Source organism: Octodon degus, unplaced genomic scaffold (genome assembly GCF_000260255.1).
Source record: "Octodon degus isolate 3935 unplaced genomic scaffold, OctDeg1.0 scaffold00042, whole genome shotgun sequence".
In the NCBI taxonomy this organism is placed as follows: domain Eukaryota; kingdom Metazoa; phylum Chordata; class Mammalia; order Rodentia; family Octodontidae; genus Octodon; species Octodon degus.
This window is the reverse complement of record NW_004524618.1, coordinates 40,831-47,373: the sequence shown is the minus strand read 5'-3', so window position 1 is coordinate 47,373 and position 6,543 is coordinate 40,831. Positions and strand designations below refer to the sequence as shown.

General features: G+C 44.9%; 1 long non-coding RNA gene and 1 pseudogene across 1 annotated transcript; one reads left to right on the top strand and one right to left on the bottom strand.

Annotated features, from left to right (window-relative positions):
* Positions 1-617: 617 nt before the first annotated feature.
* LOC111816844 lies at positions 618-2,643 on the bottom strand. Its single transcript, XR_002821169.1, has 2 exons — positions 2,391-2,643; positions 618-1,160 (listed from the first exon to the last, which is right to left on the bottom strand). It is a non-coding gene; the product is annotated as an uncharacterized LOC111816844 (long non-coding RNA).
* Positions 2,644-3,191: 548 nt separating this feature from the next.
* Positions 3,192-3,694, top strand: LOC101568404 (annotated as a pseudogene).
* Positions 3,695-6,543: the final 2,849 nt, after the last annotated feature.

Below are 6,543 nucleotides of genomic sequence, written 5' to 3'. Positions count from 1 at the left end.
CATCATGAATTCCAGGCCAGCCTGAGCTGAGGCCCTGTTTCAGAAAACAAACAAATAAAAATGGTTCAAATCCACAAAACAACGAAACAACATTTAAATGTAGTTTTGGGATCAGAATCAATATTCCACTATCTTTAGACTCTTGATCTGAATGCTTTCCAGTATTATAACTTCCTTTCACAGGATACCCCTTGAGTTACCCATTTTCCTTAAATCAGTGACAAAAGTCTCACTGAAGAGCCAGTGATATCTCCTCAGAGTTACTGTTATCCACAACAGGATTTCCTTTGTGTGAAACCATTAGGCCCCCAAAATCCTCCCTTCTTCTTACCTTAGATTAGACCCTCTCCTCCTGTTCCCTTCCTTAGTTAAGCCAGTCTTAGAAAAACATTATTCTTTTATTCTCTCGTCCAGTTCTTTACACCTCACTCACTCTGTCTCATTTATTTATTTATTTATTTATTTATTTTTTTTTCTTCAGACAGGTACTCACTCTGTAGTTCAGGCTGGCTCTGAAGTCACTATATAGTTCAGGTTGTCCTCCAATTGGTGGCAATCCTCATGCCTCAGCCTTCTGTGTGCTGGGTTTACAGGAGTTGGACTACCATGGTCAGTTCTTTTTTTTTTTTTTTTTTTTTGTGGAACTGGGTATTGAACTCAGGCCCTTGTGTTTGGTCCGTTCTTCTTTACTCCTCTTGTCTGTCAGCCTATCGAACAACATTTGCTTGAGCGGGCAGTGAGTGCTCAAGGATGGATGAGGCAATCGTTCCACTGAAGGAAGAGATCTCAGCTCAGAGCCGCACTCTGTGTTTGCTTTCTAGTCAGGGAGACAGCACATGAAGAGGAAATAAATCAATGAGGAGCGCATTAAGCAGCCCTGTGCTCTTGAGCATCAGAATAACTGGAGTTCCAAGCAATGAGAAAGTCAAAGCAGAGAAGTAAAGCCAGGCACCCATCTTCAGGGAGATGGTATGCCCGGCTGCAGGATCACATCTCCTCCTCAGTGCCACCTCCCCACGCTGGAGGCTGGCTGTCTGCAAGAAAAGCGAAGCCACTGCCAGTGGGAATATGGCTTAGTCCAGCCGTGATCAAAAACACAGTGGAAGTTCCTCCAAAAATAGCTTCCCAATGATCCACCAGTCTGCTCCTGGGCATGAGAGCTGTGTGTGGAGGAGACACACTCAGTCCCATGTTCCTTGCAGCACCGTTCACACTCATCAAGATACAAAACCAGTATGACTGTCCATCCAGGGGCGACTGCACAGTGACAGGATTACTCAGCCACACAAAGAACAAAATCCCGTGAAACGTGGTGAAACATGGCAGCGTGAGGCGAACACTGCACGGCCTCAGTGCTGTGGGCACCCACAAAGCTGCACTTTCAGGAGGCAAGAACCAAATCGTGGTCCCCAGCGGCTAAGGACCGGGAGAGATGGGTGAGTGGATGTAATGTTAGGGTTGAACAGAGGCGCAGACGCTGGTGTCCCAACCACGGCGTGCCCTACTATAGCTTGAGAGAGGCTTCTCAACAAGGAGAGACCCAAAGCACATAAAGAACAGAACTAAATACTGAGGAAAAGAAGCGGAGCTGGACCTCGCGAAAGCAAGAGGGAGAGGGAGAGAAAGAGGACACAAACACTTTAAGATGTGTCATGTACGCACATCAACCGCCCATGATGAATTACTCATGTGTCCCAAATACGGACCAAGAAAAAGAAAACAGGGCTGTTGGGGGACCTACAGAGGGACGGAGGAGAATGGGGAGGGAAAGGGAATAAAAAGCATCAAGGTACATTAAGTACACGTGGCTATTGCCTAAGAGGAATGTAGACATGTACTGCACACGTGCTAACAGTTTCATGTAATTGATTTACTAATTATTCCCATACCATTACATAACACAGGCATTAACTGAAACAGCACTTTGTACCTCATAAATCCATACAAGTATGTGTCAATCGAAAAATAAGTGAATTGATCTTAAAAATACAGAGAGCCACGAGGTAGACCAGTGGATTCCTGTACACAGTAATCCATCTTTCTTAGCTGTACGAATTGAGCTGCATGCCTAAACACGACTCGGGAATCCTCATCTAGGTTCAAGTGTCAGAACGCTCTGCGCGTGTGCACACACACACACACACACACACACACACACACACACACACACACACGAGTGTGCACAGGCATGCTGGGAATAGAGGAAAAGCCAGGCTGACTGAGCCGCGGGGCATCAACAACAGCACGCCGGCAACCGCGCCCGCCGCCCGCGTTCGGTGGCTCCCAGGTGCGGTCCATCGCGGAACCTTTCCACCAGGGAGCCCGGATCCCCGCCCGCCGTCCCGCCGTCCCGCCCTGCCTGGGGCCCGCAGCAGAACTCTTTCCCGCACCTGTCTGCTGCAGAGCGCTCATCCGGAAGCCGTGTACCGCCTCCGGCCGGTGGGCACCGAGTTACCGGATGCGGCCGCGAAGCGGCTCGCCCTGGGCTGAAGCTGCGGTCCGCGCGGAGGCCCGGCCTGGCCCGGCGGCTCCTCGGGCGACTCGGCGCGCGCTGCCCCCTGCAGGCCGCGGACGCTGAGCGCGGGCCGGCCGATCCCGGCGCAGAACCGCTGGCGTCCGCCGTGGGGCGCTGCCTCGGAGCCGGCGGGGCGCGGGGCGCGCGAGCAGGGAGAGGCGGAGGTCTGGGCTGGGTTCCAGGGAGCTGCCGGCCTCTGTACCCTGGCGCCACTGTAAAGGTCCAGCGCTGACACCTAAAGTGTGTAGTGATCCCCGTACTCCCCATCCCCAATTGCGAGAGCTGCCTGCACCCACCTTCTCGGAAAGTTTATTGAGCCTACTACAGCTAAGAGGCCTTGGTTTCTTCTTTCATATTAGAGACCTTTAAAAAAAATTGTATTGACAAACAAATAGCAATTAGACAGTTTCAAAACAGGTTAGTAGGACTTTTTTTTTTTTTTTTTTTTTTTCGGAACCGGGGATTGAACTCAGGTCCTTGCGCTTGCCAGGGAAGCACTTACTCCACTGAGCCATCTCCCCGGCCCTGGACATTTCAATAATTAATACATTGAATATTGTTGTCCTCTTAGTGTTATTCATAGTATAAGATGCAGACATGAGCATTGCCTCTCAGGTTTGTGGCCGACCTCTCCCGAGCAGGCCCTCTGCGCCGGGCACAGTGAAGTGGAAAGGAGATGGTGGGTGGGAACAGCGCCACCGCCACCGGCTGTGCCGGGCCCTCTTCATCGGGTCCTGCACTTACTTCGACCGCAAGCGGCGAAGTGATCCCAATTTTAAGAACAAGACTCGAGAACGAAGAAAGAAACAGAAGCTTGCCAAGGAGAGAGCTGGACTTTCTAAGGTCCTGTGTTCATGGTTATTTATGACTTCATAGGGTTACCTCCCAGACAAAAAATGTTCTGTGACGTATTTACCGGACCTTAATGTTGCTGAAGCTGTTCAGAAATTTTTCCTTGAAGAAATACAGCGTGGCGAAGAGTTACTGGCTCAAGGTGAGTATGAGAAGGGCGTGGGCCGTCTGACAAATGCAATTGCTGTATGTGGGCAGCCACAGCAGCCGCTGCGGTGTTACAGCAAGCTGTTCCACCCCCGGCGTTCCAGGTGCTTCTCACCAAGCTCCAGCCATTAGTCAAAGCATATGAGCGCTCAGAGCTTGGTTGAAGAGGATGTGGAATGAAAACAAATCTCGGGGGGGCCAGGAGATGGCTCAATGGAACAAGTGCTTCCCTGGCAAGCACAAGGGCCTGAGTTCAATCCCTGGTTCCACTGAAAAAAAGAAAACAAATCTCAACAAAATAAAATCTCAAAAAGATTTTAAAAATTCTAATCTCAAGGGCCGGGGAGATGGCTCAGTGGAATAAGCGCTTCCTGGGCAAGCGCAAGGGCCAGAGTTCAATCCCTGGTTCGGAAAAAAAAAAAAAAATTCTAAGCTCAGAAGTTGAACGAATGGGGGAATAAGAGCAAATATGCTTATTAGTGGCCTGTCCACTGAAATCTACCAAAGTTAATGTTTACTTTGTGTAGATCCATTTATCTATTATTTATTTTTCCCAGTGAAAAGTGTATCTTAATAGAGAGTTTTTCATTTTATAAAACACTGTGAGTTACCAAAATACAAAATTTGTTTATTCTTTAGCCTTGTAGTTAAAATGTACATATACCATTAAAAAACCCAATGCTTAGTTTTAAAGAATAGGCAAAAGGGCTGGGATTGCCGTTGAGGATAGAGTACTTGTGTAGCATGTGTGAGGCTTTAGATTTGGCCCCAGCACCACAAAAAAAGGAAAACAGTGAAAAGGTGTAGGAAAGTGGTGAATGTACATTTTTAAACCTAGCACATTTTCTAACAAATGAAAGTTGAATAGAGATTTGATTGTATTTTTGAAAAGTGTTAAAATGAGACCTTTCTATTTACTACTAAACGTGCCTGGCTGTACTAACGGCTCCACTTCTTTCCTCTTTGTTTGTTTTGAGCAATTTTATTTAAATCAGCATAGTTAATGTTTCTGGGTATTTATATTCTTGTATTTTAAGCATATGTAACTACAAATATTACCGGGAATTAGATCCTTGTACCTGATCTCACCTGTGAGCATCACCAGTTGGAGTCTGCTCTCTCTCATTTATAAAACCAGGAAATCAACTTTGGTGATTTTTAAGTGTCTCTTTCTGTTCCTCTTGCTTTTGGTTCTTTTTTAAAAATTGTATTTATTTATTTTTGTGTGTATGCCGGGGGATTGAACCGTAGTCCCTGTGCTTTGTTAAGTTTGTTCTAAGTAGGTGCTTTAGACTAATGAGCCATCTCACCAGCCCCTTGTTTTTGGTTCTGATGAGCGCCTTCAAATTCACCTTTGCCTGAGGAGTGCATTTGGGCAACTGGGACTTGCATTTTAAAAAATATTCTGAATTTTGCATGCTTGCCTGATAGTGTTTCTGAACTGATTTTTTTTTAGAAATGGGAATTGAACTCAGACCCTTGCACTTGCCAGGGAAGCGTTCATTCCACCAAGCCATCTCCCCGGCCCTTCTGAACTGATTTTTTGATGTTCACTGGAATTGAACAGTTCTGTGACTATGTAAATTTGAAAATTAACTTTAAGGTAACTGGGATCACCTGCCTGTAAAAATGTTCCCTTTTTGCTTTCACTTCTGTATATTCCAAGTTGATTAATTTATCTCATGTAGTGAGAGTGGGATGTAATCCTGACTAAAGACTTGACTAGAGTTTGTGGGACCTCTTACTCTCAGTGACATTATCTACTTTTTCAGAATTGAGAATAAAGATCTTTGGGACTTAAAGGCAAAAAAAAAAAAATGCAGACATGACATCCTGTCCAAACACTGTTAGTACAAATCTTTCTTCTCATTGAACCAAGAGAAAGTAGCTGGGTGTGTATCCTATTTTGTATATAAAGATACAAAATGGTCCTTCATTTATATCCCCTTTTTTGTTTAGTTTTGTTAGAGACGGGCATTCCATCACCATTTGAACATATTAGCTGTGTGAATTCAGCAAAATAATCCAATATAGTCCAGTAGTCTACAATAGTAGTGGGTTATCCGTAGGACTGACAATGTCAGAAGTTGTTGGCTGGAATCTATTACAACTCAGCATATTAATATGGCTTTACTTTTTATATCTCATTTTTATACTTTTCTGCTGGATAGTGAAGACCAAGATAAAGCAAGACCTATATGACAAGAAATGTTAACTTCTGTGTCTGACAAGGTCAGTCAAATCCCCTTGAGCAATGGAGACAGGATAGGATGTAAACTTATTTACGAATTTAAATTGTTTAGCTTCTTACAAAGTGTTACATAGCAATAGACTGCTTTTAGTATTATAAGGGGTCCTAAGAGGTAATATTTAGTAGCCATTTGTTGAAAGAATTACAGTTTATAGCAAAACTGACTTTTAAATCCTGGGTTGGAAAATAAAAATACAAATCCTCCTTTTAATGATTAGCAGGTAAAGACCCAACCTGCTTATTTTCCCATCCCTACTGCGGTCTCTGTATCATGACTAGATCAGTGTCAGAACTGGTTTTGTTCCACAATGTTCTCATGGCTGCTTTCTTAAACTAGAGTGGTTTATAGAGCCTGAGAGTTTCTCCTTGGTTGTTCTACTCAGCAGAAGTTGAGTTGGAGAACAGATCTTGCCTTTCAGTTATTGCAATAGAGATGTAGGAGCAATGGGGCTGGGGAGATAGCTCAGCAGTGTGTCTGCCTGTCAAGTGCAAGGTCCTGAGTTCTATCCTGTGTACAACATGCTGTGCTGGCCCTGGATCCCCGGGTGTGCCTTGCAGGTCCTGGAACGGGGCATGGTGGTGCACATCTGTAATACCAGCACTAGGATGAGACAAGAGGATCATTATGAGTCTGACTGAGTAAAAGACCCTATATAACTTTCTGTTTTGAATCTGTTTCATTGATTTTTTTTCTCATTAAAATGAATTTAAAAATTTTAAAGAAGACCCTGTATAAAAGAAAAAAGTGGGACCAAGGAACTGTTTTTGTTTATTAGAC